This window comes from Pinus tabuliformis, chromosome 2_2 (assembly GCF_031772625.1).
Source record: "Pinus tabuliformis cultivar Carrire ecotype Pingquan chromosome 2_2, CPIR1, whole genome shotgun sequence".
Classification (NCBI taxonomy): Eukaryota; Viridiplantae; Streptophyta; class Pinopsida; order Pinales; family Pinaceae; genus Pinus; species Pinus tabuliformis.
Window position 1 is genome coordinate 186916149 of NC_142300.1, and position 11386 is coordinate 186927534.

Consider the following 11386-nt stretch of genomic DNA (forward strand, 5'->3'; position numbering starts at 1 on the left):
TATAGATATTAAATCCCTCCACCCCCCACCCTGTGACAGATCCTTGCAGTACCATACTTAGCGCATCAGTTAAATCTGAATCAAATACATGGAATCTGCAATTGAGATAAGTTTAGGTGTGATTTATTTTGTTTGGGATGTTCAATTAGAGATTTCTACATTCAAAGAGTGTGGGTATGGTGAGTGTTTTCTGATGATCTCCTTGGTACTATTGGTAATGCTTCTGAGGACAAGGGCAGCCCTTTGACCATAGCTCATATACAAATGTTGTGAAGCTTCTATATCTTAAATAGTAATGACACAAGACTTTAACTACACCTTTCAGTTAGATTTTGTTAATATGGCTTTCTTGTTTTGAGAAAGAAAATTAGCCTTACTGTCTATGTCTTGAACAAATTTCTTGGAACCTTGAGTTGGTAGTATGTTAGTTTGATAGTAATTTTTCCAAACAAAAGTATTATTTTCATTGCATCATGAGATCAACCTTGAATTACTCTATTCTGCTATTTTTTTTTCCATGCACTCTAAATGGACCTGTAGATTGTAATCAATCTTGAGACAGTTTTGAAGATCGTTATTATTTAAGATGGACATTTACATATAATAATAGAAAATATAAAAAGCCAAGGAGATAAAGGATGTTGAATGACATTCAATGGTTTACTGATGGAGAGAAATCATGTTGGCTGACATTCAATGGTTTACTGAAAGAGTATAACATTGAAACTCCAAATTTCTGTAATTTTTGTACATTTATAACAAAAAAAAAATATAGTAAAAAATACATCATATCTCTTAAATTTATAATAAAAAAATATTTATATCAAACGGTTTTAGAGTTATCTAAATACATAATGCGATTATTTATATGATTTAATTAGAAATTTACAACTTGTTAAGCATTAAGGTCATTGTGTAACCTTATTTCTACCTTGGGGAGAGCTTAGAGTTGACTTTCACATTCTTACCTTAGTATGCATACCCTAAGAGTAGGGCCTCACCTAAGTACAACTCAAGTAAGTAAATCTTGTGAAAACTGAATATGGAGTCAGAATAGATGAAGGATGGGATCAAATAAAATGAAACACTTTTAAGACAAGTGCAAGATTTCATGGCAGATGAAGCATGAAAAATAAACCTTGTGGAAACTGAACATGAAGCATGCAAAATAAACCTTGTGGAAATTGAAGATGAAGTTAGGGAAGGTATAGAATAAAACATTTTAAAATAGGGCACGCTGAAAACATATTAGTCCAGGTAGACAAAAGATAAAGCATTGAGCGAAATAAATAACATTCTAAAATAGGACAAGTGAAACGATTTTATTTTATGGCAGATGAAGTTGGGAAATAATAGGAAGATTTCACAGCAAATGAAGGAGATAGTTTTTTTTAATAGAACACGCTGAAAAGAGAATACAACATTTGGAAGAGTGTGAAAGGAGACTGTGACAAGAAAGTATGGGAAATGAATCAGAATCACGGCTAGAAATCATTTTTAATAGAACATGCTGAAAAGAGACTACAATATTTGGAAGAGTGTTAAAGAAAATTGTGGGAAGTAAGTATGGGTAATGAATCAGAATCACTACTAGAAAACACTCTCATCTTCTCTTTGACTCTCCTATTTCTAGTTGCAAGTTCATACAACTTGCAAAACTAAGTTGGTCAATGTGAAGTTCATAGTGTAGAAATGACCACTGTAGATTAATCTGATTATGCAATGTACTAAAGCAAAATACTTAATCTACTTCTACAATCAAACTTGCGGAAGCTTAATCGATTTGAGCAAAGATCAAACAGAACACATATAACAGAGAAGAAGAATCAATCATAGAAGAATGCTCTAGGGAAAGCCTCAGCTAAAAACCTCGCTATCTGTATTATCATACAAGTGGAAATATCTCAGGATTACACAAAGCTTTAGCTCTCACAGCTATCCAGCTCTCAGTACAATCTCTCTCACTGCTTATAGACAGACTAGACAACTCATATGCCTTTCCCTTTGTCTTCCAAGCCTCCTATTTCCTTGCGTTGTTTTCCCTGGGTGCTCCTGCTGTAACCTTGTGTGACACTGGTCTCACACATTGCTCCAACACACTATAAAACTGCGCAAATCTCAAGGAATGAATTCCTTCTGCATGCAAGAGATTTTCTTATAGGAAAATTCTTGCAACTGATAGTACAATGTCCATGCCTTTAATCTCAACTGGGCCTTTGTCTGAATTGACATGCATGAGTTATTCATGAGAGAATATTCAGTTATCTGGAGTACACTAGTTTCATGCATGCATGCATTAACTGACTGAACTCACAATCAGTTCCACAAACTGTTTGGAACTAATCTAACTGGACTTAACTCAGTTAACTAAGCTAACTAATTACAACTCAAATACAACTCATCCTTATCTCCTTAATTAAGGGATAACTTCCTCAATCAAAGGGATAACTATTGCATGACTTCACAAAAACTTGATGTTTGAATTTCTCCAACTAATTAACTCAAGATGAATTAATTAATTATTTTTCAAACAGCTGGTGAGACTAAATTCGAATTTTAATTCAAGGACAAATTAAAATTGGAATATATCCTGAAATGCTATCTATAGCAATGCTAATTTTAGCATTTCTATTTTTAGCATTTCTTGTTGCTATTTTCAACACATAGGATCAGGAATTTCTACTTCTAAGTGTAAGTTAATTAAACCTACCCATCCTTATTAAAAGCAAAGTGAGGTTACATCATTTATTTTATGCCAAACAAAAACAGAAACATATATCAGAAGTAATTTATAGAAGAGGTGGAATTTCAGTTCTACTTAAAAATAATTTCAGTCACTGAAATGTTAATGCATCTATTTCCTTAAAAAAAAAAAGAACAATGTTGCAAATTAAGAACTAAATAATTGTTTCCAGACAATTGCCAGGTGGTAAAGACAATTTGTCATGTTGGAGTCCTGGGATGTATAGTGTACATAGGTCACACAAACTCTACATTATGTGTTTGTAAGTGCCACCACCAAGCAACAGGAATGACATCGATCAAACATAAAGAACAGGGCTCTCTAAAAATAGGAGACAAGATAGATTACATGATTTCTTTGTCAACTGCAATGCAAGGGACAATAGTAAGTTTCACAACTTTGAGATCTTCAACACCAAAATATGATGATAGCGTTAAAATTTTCAACTGTAAATTTCCAGAGCAGGTGTAACCTTTTACATAACCGAATGAAATCATTAAGATCAGGCAATGAAATACATGGGGTTCGGTAGCTTGAAGGTCCTGATATCCTTGGTACTAGTGGTAATGCTTCTGCGGACAAGGTTAGTCCTTTGACCATAACTCATATATAAAGGTTGCGAAGCTTCTATATCTTAAATGGCTAAACAAGATTTATTAGACCTGAGGATTTTAATATATGAAACTATTTATACCTATGTTACCTGACTAATTCGCTCTCTTATGTAACAATGTTCTTGGATCATATGTCCATTTCATATGGAATGTTTACTAAGTGGTTCCAGTTAATGGGGCATTGATTTGAGCATTCAATATATTTTTATTCTTTAACAAAGTATTTTTTTGTTGTATTTGCGTTGTTCAATTTATGCCTTACGACGTTTCCTTTGCAACATCTGGTGCGAATGCTAGTTACATTTTTGGGCGGAGAGACACTTTCCGTCCCAATATGGAAGAAATGTTATTTTATTACATTTTTGGGTGGAGAGACACTCCCCATCCCAATATGGAAGAAATGTTGTGGAGAGAGGCCTCATTATATTATGTTATCTAAACATTTTGACCTAGTGAAATTGCATAAAAATAAAAATGAAAAAAAAATAAAAAATTATTAATTAAAACGTTTTGACTTAATGAAATTACATGAAAATAAAAATTAAACAAAAAAATAAAATTAATAATTAAACCAACCTAGATCCATCTTAACTCTGGATCTATCAAGCTCTAAGAGGAATCAAATGTCTAAGGTGCAAACATTTCTTCAAGTTTTTCAATAAAAAAAGAACGCACCTCGAGAGATTTGATTCTTCTCAAATCTCTCGAGGTGCAAACATTTCTTCAAGTTTTCGAATCAAAAAAGAAATTCGCACCTCGAGAGATTTGATATGATTCCTCTCAGCCCTGATAAATCAAGAGCTAAGATGGATCTAAGTTGGTATACTTTTCAAAAATATTTAAACACATGATATCAACTTTATATATATCTATATATACAAAAGAAAAGTTAAAAGAAAATATTTTAATGTTATATAGAATAAAATATCCCACTTAAATTTTAAATAGTTTTTTTAAAATAAATTAATACTTACTTATATTTAAGAATATATTAATATAAAAAAATCAGTAAAATTTCAGCTGATAAAATGACTGAATACCGATGTTATATAATCTATATAGCATATTATATAACATTTAAAAATACAAGAACAATAAAACAAAATAATGCTTAGGGCCAAAATAAAAAGCCAACCTGCTGGAAATCCGAATTGGAGTATCGATGTGGGAATTTGTTTTTGTTACATTACGTGGCGTATCTGACAACCGGAATCCTAGTCCCACAAGAAAACAAAATCAGTGATAACGGCCAACTGGAGTCGTCATTATCGGCAATTCCTATTTCGCACCCTATAAGAATTTTAATGCGGCCTGACATGGGGCCGGTATAAGGCGATACAACACGCCGCTATTTTTTTTCTCTCTCATCACCTAGCGGCGTGTTGTATCGCCTTATACCGGCCCCATGTCAGGCCGCATTAAAATTCCTATAGGGTGTGAAATAGGAATTGTCGTCATTATCCAACAAGACTTGCGCCACTGACTAATTTTTTTCCACGTAGCATGGAAAATGGAAGGAACCTCTGTTTTGGTGTGACACTTTTAAAATCAAAGCGGGCAAATTGATGTGGGCAAGAAACAAACAAACAAAGATCAGCCCTCCACCCATCACATTTCTCTCAACTTTCCAAAAATTAAGACACTGTCCCGTATTCGAGAGACTGGACTGGCAGTTCTTGACTGACTGTTAGTTGGCTCTCCCCAATGCTGTAGTTTATATGTTGTTTTGAAAGCTTTTTCATGGTGTATTTTGTAGTAAAATTTATTTGGAATTTGGAAATGATTTGGAAGAATTATAAATTTGAGTGGTAAATTCATATTGGCAATCAAAAACACATTTTAAAAAGCAAAAATCAAAATTATACTAAAAATTTATTTAGAAATCCCCCCTCCCAAAAAAAACTCAAACTCTTGAACACATAATAGTTGGACAACTCCCACAATCTGACCACTCTAACGTGTTTGGAAATCCTTCTTTCCATAATATATTTCAACACGTTCTTGCATGACTCATTCAATCTAATTACAATGCTGTTGTCCTGAGGCTTTTATGTCATGTATATAATTCATAGAAAGGCCAAGAATGCTGCAGATCATCATATGAGTGTGTAAGAGAAAAAGTGGCAGAAGAGAAAAGATGGATTATTGGGTGAACATTAAAGGCATACACACATTCACATTCACATTAACAGAAGGGAAGAGAAGACGGAGAAGACGCCTCTTCTGGAAGAATTTGAAACATCAGATGAACGGGAGTGGAGTAGAGAGGAAGAATTAGAGGAAAAGGAGGAGAAGACGAGGAAAGATTTGATTGAGAATGTTGTGAACCAAACGTTAGCGAGCACGGCCCATCTTGCAAACCTGCTTCCCAAGGGGAGCGTCCTCGCGTTTTAGATTCTGTGCCCAATCTTGTCTGTAAGATTTTTGAGATACACAGATCTAGATCTGCAAAACAATAAACAAGCTTGCAAGAGAAGGAAGGAAGCGAGCAAGAATTGAGAAAAGAATAAAAATTGATTCTACAATATTAGTTTTAGAATAATACATAAAAGCAACTAAGTTAAGCTTAGTTGTACATGCAATAACTAAAGCTAACTAAAGCTAAGTGTGCTTTATCTTATGTTAATGTGTACATGTGCCACATGCAAGCAATAAGTTAACTGGAGCTAATCTAGGTGCATGTACACCAACACAGCTAGTCTAAGTGCATGTACACCAACACCCCCCCTTAAGCATAACTTAGGTGAGTGTGATGCAAAATGAATGAGTCCCGGCAACACGGCCATTTTAGGTACCCATATACAATGCATAAAAGGGAGGAAAGAGGGAAAACCCAGTGGGAAGAAAACCCCCCCTCAAAATATAATGCAAAAGTAGAGAAAAGACAACTGCTAGGCAGTTGTGTCCTTCACCCCGAGACGATCTCGCAGGAATCGAAACTTCTGCTCAGTGAAAGTCTTGGTGAAGATGTCAGCAATCTGCTCGGAACTAGGACAGTACTGAAGATCGATGATCCCATCATGAATGAGTTCTCTAATGAAGTGCATGTGGATCTCGATGTGTTTGGTACGCTACCGCTGCACTGGATCTCTGCAAAACTTTAGCGTACTTTGATTATCGCACCAGATGATAGTTGGATGATGAACACTAATCCCAAGCTCAGCTAGGAAATGTTGTAGCCAAATTGCCTGAATAGTGGCATTGACTGCTCCTCTATACTCGGCCTCTGCTGATGATAAAGCAATGGCAGCCTACTTCTTACTTGACCAACAAATTGGGCCGGATCCCAAACTAAGTACATAACCGGAAGTAGACTTGCGATCAATGGTGTCGCCAGCCCAGTCTGAATCTGTGAACCCGATGAGATTCAAAGAACAATTGGCTGCATAATGAATCCCATAGGTGATTGTCCCCTGGACATATCGAAGGATGCGCTTTGCAGCATTCCAGTGTAACTCATGTGGCTCCTGCATGTATCTGGAAACTGCTCCGACAGCATAGGAGAGATCAGGACAGGAGTGAGTGAGATAAAGAAGACTTCCCACAAGCTGGCGATACAATGTGCAATCAACCACTAGTGTGTCTTTGCCATTCTCAAGCTTTATCCCTGATAAGAAAGGAGTGGCTGCTGGCTTGCAGTCACTCATGTGAAATCGTGCCAAAAGATCTCTGGCATATTTTGGTTGAGAAATGGTAATGCCAGAATCACGCTGATGGATCTCTAGTCCAAGGAAGAAATTTAGCAAGCCCATGTCTGTCATAGAAAACCGCTTATGCAATGCAATTTTGATGTTAGTAATGACAGAAGCTGAACTACCTGTTATCAAAAGATCATCTACGTAGAGTACTATGATCAACAAGGAGTCAATTTTCTTCAGAAAATAAACATTGGAATCAAATTTGCAGCGTACAAAATTTTGAGATAACAAATAAGAATCCATCTTTGCATACCATGCTCTAGGTGCCTGCTTGAGGCCATAGAGAGACTTCTTTAGTTTGCATATCAGAGATGAATTCTGCATGTATCCCGGTGGCTGCTCCATGTAGATTTCCTCCTCGAGATCACCATGAAGAAAGGCATTCTTCACATCCATATGATGCACCTCCCATCCTCTTGCTGCTGCAATGGAGAGAGCTAGCCGAATGGAATCCATTTTTGCCACTGGAGCAAAAGTATCATCATAGTCAACACCATGTACTTGCTGAAAACCTTTTGCTACCAATCGTGCCTTATATCGACTAACTTGGCAATTTGATGCTTTCTTGGTCCGGTAAACCCACTTGCATCTCACAAGTTTGCGATTTGAAGGTAGCGGAACCAAATCCCAAGTCTGGTTCTCAATGAGAGAGTTATATTCCTCATCCATGGCGGCTTCCCATTCAGGATGCCCATTTGCTTCTGCATAAGTTTGTGGATCAGATCCATGCATCATATAAGCATGCATGGGCATGGATGGCTCCATAGCTAAGAGTGCTTGCGGATCTTCCTCAAATAGATGGATAGAGGCAGGATCATCAAGGATATCACTCATGCTGCGCCATTTTTGTGTTGAAGGTGGTCGAGAATCTTCCGAACTACATGCAGAAGTATGATCTCGATGTTCAACAACTGGTGGTCTAACAGGGGTCACAGGAAAAGACTCATCTTCATCAGAATGTTGGTCTGAAGTTTCATCTACATACTCATCAATGAGTGGTGATGAAAATTTGGTAACAAGTTCATCTACTGGTGCATGCGAAATATCTTCGTCAAACTTTACACTCCTTTCAATAAAGAGCTCTTCAGTGTGGATATCAAGCAATCTGTACCCTTTGACTTCATCAGAATATCCAACAAACATGCATGCGTTGCTTTGAGGCTCCAAAGCCTTTCTCTTCTCTGGAGGAATGCGGGCCCATGCTCGAGATCCAAAAATGCAGAAATGACTAACTTCAGGTTGCATGCCAGTCCAAGCCTCAAAAGGTGTTTTTCCAGTAACAGATTTATGAGGAGATCTGTTCTGGATGTATGAGGCACAATTAATAGCTTCGGCCCACAATTTCGACAGAAGAGATCTTGCATGCAACATGCAATTAGCCATCTCTTTCAAAGATCGATTTTTCCTTTCAGCCACGCCATTTTGCTGTGGAGTGTAAGGAACTGTATGCTGCAACTATATGCCTGCTTCATCACAAAGATTCTTGATATCTTTGTTGACATATTCCATCCCATTATCTGTGCGGAGTATTTTGATGCGTTTTCCAGACTGATTTTCCGCATGCGCTTTGAAAATCTTTAGATGTTGAAAAACTTCAGACTTGAGTTTCAAGAAGTAAACCCAAGTGAATCTCGTGTAATCATCTATAAATGACAACACATATCTTGCTTTGCTCATTGAAAGCACCGGAAATGGACCCATGAGATCACTGTGTACAAGTTCCAAAGGTGAAGAGGCTCTCCATGCATGCCCCTTCTCGAATTTTTCTTGTGGATGCTTTCCAAGAGCACATCCATTACAAACACCATCTAAAAGTCCAATGGTTGGCAATCCTTTGACCATCCCTTGCTTACTAAGTTGTTGCATATATCTGAAATTCAAGTGCCCAAATCTCTCGTGCCAAATCCTACTTTCTTCATTTGCATGCGTAAGTAGCAAAATAGAATCTGATTGAGGAACAAAATCAGAAAATGTATACAGACGAGATTGATCATTTACCTTGCTAGATGCAATCTTCAAATTGGTTTGCATGTCATAAATGCTCACGGAATCTGGGGTAAATTCCACTTTCCTTCCGCTGCCTGTGTGTGTCATCTGATACACTGAGAGAAGATTCATAGAAATCCTTGGAATATGCAAGACATTTTCAAAACTTCCATCTTCAAATTGCACTCTTCCTTGTCCAGTTGCTGCAACTGCAGAATTATCCCCCATGAGAATGGGAGGACCTGAGTATGCATGTAGAGAAGAAAAGGATTCCTTTGAAGAAGCCATATAATGTGAAGCTCCTGAATCGATGATCCATTCTTATGGTGCAGAATGAAGAGCAATCAAAGCATGCCCGTTACCTCTTGGATCTGGTGCTTTTTCTCCAGACTTCTTCTTAGCATTCTCAGGAATGTGGTCTCCAAGATTGTGTTGCTGGAGTGTCTGCGCCATAAGATCTATAGTCTTCTTCATGCATGCAGATTCAGGATGAAAACCACGGTGGCAATAATTGCACATTGATTGCCCTTTCGTTCCTTTCCTTTCCTTTGAGCCAGATGATCCATCAGGGGGTTTGGGATGTCCTCCCTTTCTTGGATCAGGATCCTTCTTCCCTTTTCCTTTCTGATGGTCTTTGGAATTTGCCTTTCCTTTTGCATGCACCGTTAATTGCATGCGCTTTGGAATTTTTAAGTGTGCCCATTTTGATGAGCTTATCTTGCTCATGCATCAAAGACTGAATAAAAGAATCCAGTGAGGGCATCTTCCAAGCTGCACCAGTTGCAGATCTGACTGTGTGGAATGTAGAGACGAATACTGCATACTCTGGACCAAGTTTTGATAAAATGGAAAGAATCAACTGATTTTCTTGCTTGGATTTGTCGATCCCGCATCCTTTCAGCTGAACCAACAAGGCTTTATACCTTGTGAAAAAATCTTGAATGTTCGCAAAGTTTCTCGGATCTAATGAGTTTAACTCATTTTCGAGAATGTGACCTTGCATTTCATCCTGTTTTCCAAACAATCCTTCCAAAATTTTCCATACTTCATTTGGAGTTGAACATGATTCAACATGAAATAGCAGTTCCGGAGAAATAGATAAACATAGGATGCCGAAGGCCTCGTCCATGCGATTGAAATATCTTGTTTTCTCCATTGCCGATGTTGGTTCAACTTCCGTTTCCATGGTTATTCGAAATAAGCCTCTACTTCTGAGATGAAGTTGAATCTTTGGCTTCCATTCGAAATAATTATATGGAGTGAGAATTGCCGATTGTGGAAACTCCAATTTAGACTCCATTCTTTGTTGTTGCTTCAATCTTCTGAACCTGCAAATAAAATTGCTTATGCACTGATTACAAATCCCTGTGCTCTGATACCATGTACGATTTTTGAGATACACAGATCTAGATCTGCAAAACAATAAACAAGCTTGCAAGAGAAGGAAGGAAGCGAGCAAGAATTGAGAAAAGAATAAAAATTGATTCTACAATATTAGTTTTAGAATAAATACATAAAAGCAACTAAGTTAAGCTTAGTTGTACATGCAATAACTAAAGCTAACTAAAGCTAAGTGTGCTTTATCTTATGTTAATGTGTACATATGCCACATGCAAGCAATAAGTTAACTAGAGCTAATCTAGGTGCATGTACACCAACACAGCTAGTCTAAGTGCATGTACACCAACATTGTCCAACAGCGGGCACTGCGATTCTGTTAATGTTTTCATGACACAAGTTCTTCTCGTCCTCTCTGCTCTTTCTTGTTTCTTCGTTTCTTTCACCGATAGCTTTCGGGGCTCTGATGGGAAACTCCACTATGGCTTCGCAACTCCCAAAGGGTTGTGGACTTTTAATTTGAGCGATCATGAGATCATACCCGATGCTGGCAAGTACCACGTTCGATTCCTCGACTTCGTGCACGCATTTCTGTCGGTTCTGGTGTTTGCTGCCATCGCTCTTCTGGACGATAACGTGGTGAGATGTTTGTATCCTGCACCTAAACACCACACGAAAGAGGTTTTGGATGCGCTTCCCGTGGCCATCGGGGTATTCTGCAGCCTGCTCTTTGTTGTGTTTCCTACAACCCGCCATGGAATTGGCTATCCCGTTGCATCTCATCACTAAAATCCATCCATCTTTTCTTCTTATTTTCCATATCCTCCTTAATCTTTTAGTTTTTGTTTTGTTGTGGTGGATTAAAAAGATTTGCTCATATGTGAATGACATGTAAAAATTATCTTTCTTATGAACATTGGGTGCAACAACCAGGGTTTCCATTTTCACTGCCCCATGTATTTCTTTATTGTTTTCCATGTTATCTAACTTGAATTTTAAGATTTTTT

General features: G+C 37.4%; 1 pseudogene; it reads left to right on the forward strand.

The window, feature by feature from the left end:
- LOC149192019 (protein DMP6-like) overlaps positions 1–11168 on the forward strand; it is a 42901-nt pseudogene extending 31733 nt beyond the window's left edge.
- Positions 11169–11386: the final 218 nt, after the last annotated feature.